Here is a 2,965-nt window from a genome sequence, read left to right as displayed (position 1 = left end):
TGTGTGTACGTGTGCCTTTTCCTTTGTTTACGGTGGGGGAGGGGCAGAGGAGCACGGAGTGGAAAATCCTGGGTGCTTATTAGCAGCCCTGTCAGCCTCAGTGGCCTCTGACTGGACCAAAGGCTTCTCAGCAGCAGCTGGTGACCCCAGAGGAAGAGAGGTGACAGGGGAATTAAGGAGGTAAGTGGGTGGGCCCTCTGGGCATCACTGCCTCCTAACACCACCACCCCACCCCCGCAATACCACTCAGGTAGGAAAAAAACCCTGGACCCGAAACTACTGACTCTTGGAATCTGAATGGAGGCTGGCAACCAAAGGTTAGGATAGGGGCCACGTAGGGGAAAATCCCAGGTAGATGCAAGGCGCGGAAGCTAGAGAGAAAACTCAGTGTTAAAAATTGGGCATGGTGGGTGGGACCTCCATGGTGATCCAGTAGCTTCTACTCGGCTCTCCCAGTGCAGGGGTCCGAGTTCAATCCCTGGTCAGGGAGCTAGATCCCACATGCCACACTAAGACCCAGTGCGGCCAAATAAATAAATGAATATTTTAGAAACTGGGGATGAGGGCGGGGAGAGACAGAAAAGTTCTAGGTTGTATTTTCCAAAGAAACACTTTCCCCCTAATACTTTATGCTAGAAATTCTGCCAGTGAATCCCTGGGACAAGCTGCTTTCATCAGAAACCCACTGACAACCAGCAAAAAGGTTTCTCATCGCTCCAATAGGACACGTGCTTTTTAAAATTTTTTATTTCTTTATCTTTTAAAGTTGCTTACATAAACTTATTTTTATTCACTTTTTGGCCTTGCTGCATGGCATGCAGGATCTTAGTTCTAAGACAAGGGATTGAACCCGTGCCCCCTACAGTGGAAGGGACCACCAGAGAAGCCCCATGACCAGTTCTTCTAGTTGTCCTAGGCTCAGGGCAGCATCTGACACAGCAGTCCTCATCCTGGGCTCTTTCCTGGAGGGTGGGGGTAGGTGGAAGGAAAGAGGCAGAACCTGGGCTGAGAGGGAGGGGGCATCCCACACAGTGGCACCCGTGGGCTTGTCTGGATTTAACTGTCCCAAGCAGATCTGACCAATGGGGTATTCCACCAGCCTCATGACAACGTTCATCTCTACTCGTGTCTGCTTGTTTGGACATGTTCCACTTTTTAACAGCATCATCCGGGAGGAAAAAGGAACATGGCTGGAAGGGAATCCATCAGCCCTTTCTTCCCCATGGAAGTGTAGCCCCGTGTGGAACTCCTCCGAGGGAGGGAGCGAGGTTCCATCAAGTGGGGATGTGTCACACACCAGAGCCTCCACACCCCCACTCTCTCCACTCCCTCCCCTGACTCCTCCCAACGTTCTAAATTGGTAACACTACACCTGCCCTTCAGGGGCACCTCCCCTCAGGTCCCTGGGACTCAAGCCTCGCCTTAACCCATAAAGAGAGCTCATCAGAAGAAGACTTCTCCGGAGGTGAGTCAGGGTCCCTGCTCTGTCTTTAGCTTCTTCCCTGGTCTGGGTCTGGTCTGATCACCTCTGTCCCCAGATTTCTGTCTGTGGATTTGACTCATGGTCCCTCAAAGACCTTCCATGCCACAGGAAGGGAGCGCTCACCCCCAGCACTGGGAGTGGCTTTTCTCATCCTCCCTGCCCCAAGCTGGGAGGAGTGAAGAGGAAACCCACGTGGCTTGGGTCCCCCCGCAGCACTTTGGCTTCTGGACCTCAGAGAGTAGAGCTTTGGTCACTGCCTTGGCCCCCTGGCACTCTCCATGCTGAGAAGAGGTTTTCTGTCTGGTGGGGAGTGGGGGCAGGAAACATTTACTCAAATAAACACATTCCTCCCTGAGTGACTTGTTGAGGAGGGCAGACCCACATACCAGCCACTCCCTGGATAGACGCCATGCCTGGGAGCACACACACGCCATGGCACTTTCAGGAAGAGAAGATCCTCCCCTGCCCATCCCCACTTCCCAGGCATAGTGAAGCTCTCAGTGGGCATAGAAAGACATTTCAAGGAAGGGAGGCCCCAGAATCTGCAGTAAACACTGCCCTGGGAAGCCCTTGTCCTTCAAAACTGTGTCTCCGATCCCCTCAACACCCCCCACCTTCTTGGATATGAAGCATGGAGCACCGACCTAACTCGGTGTTGAATTTTCAGACCAGACTGCCTGGGGCAGCTCACAGCCAGTGGGAGCTGATCTCAGATTTGTTGTTCTTCGGTCACTAAGTGTTATCTGACTCTGCAACCCCATGGACTGCGGCATGCCAGTCTCCTCTGTCCCCCACTATCTCCCCGAGTTTGCTCATGTCCATTGAGTCGGTGATGCTCTTGAACCATTTCATCCTCTGCCGCCGCCTCCTTCCTCCTTCCTCAGTCTTTCCCAGCATGAGGGTCTTTTCCAAAGAGTTGGCTCTCAGACACAAAGCCTTCAGAGGTTCTGTTTAAAGGATGCCCGGATCAAAGTTTAGGAAAAAATGTAGAAAATGTGGCATCTTATACCACAGGATAAAACCTTCAGAATTAACCAAGCCCTACAGCAACTGTTGCCGTGAGCCTTGGGATCTAAACCGGCCAGTTCCCTGACCTCATATTAGGTAAAATGCCCACCCCATTACCCACTCTGTAACATAACGCCACCCTTCCAGTAGGAATATTCTCTCTCTTGAGCCTCTAAAAACTGGCTGCTGCTGCTAAGTCACTTCTGTCGTGTCCAACTCTGTGCGACCCCATAGATGGCAGCCCACTAGGCTCCCCCATCCCCGGGATTCTCCAGGCAAGAATACTGGAGTGGGTTGCCATTTCCTTCTCCAATACCTGAAAGTGAAAAGTCAAAGTGAAGTCGCTCAGTCGTGTCCAACTCTTAGTGACCCCATTGACAGCAGCCTACCAGGCTCCTCCGTCCATGGGATTTTCCAGGCAAGAGTACTGGAGTAGGGAGCCATTGCCTTCTCCAAAAACTGGCTGCTGCTGCT

The sequence above is a fragment of the Bos javanicus genome, chromosome 8, assembly GCF_032452875.1.
Source record: "Bos javanicus breed banteng chromosome 8, ARS-OSU_banteng_1.0, whole genome shotgun sequence".
Taxonomy (NCBI): Eukaryota; Metazoa; Chordata; class Mammalia; order Artiodactyla; family Bovidae; genus Bos; species Bos javanicus.
Note: the sequence above shows the minus strand (reverse complement) of the source record.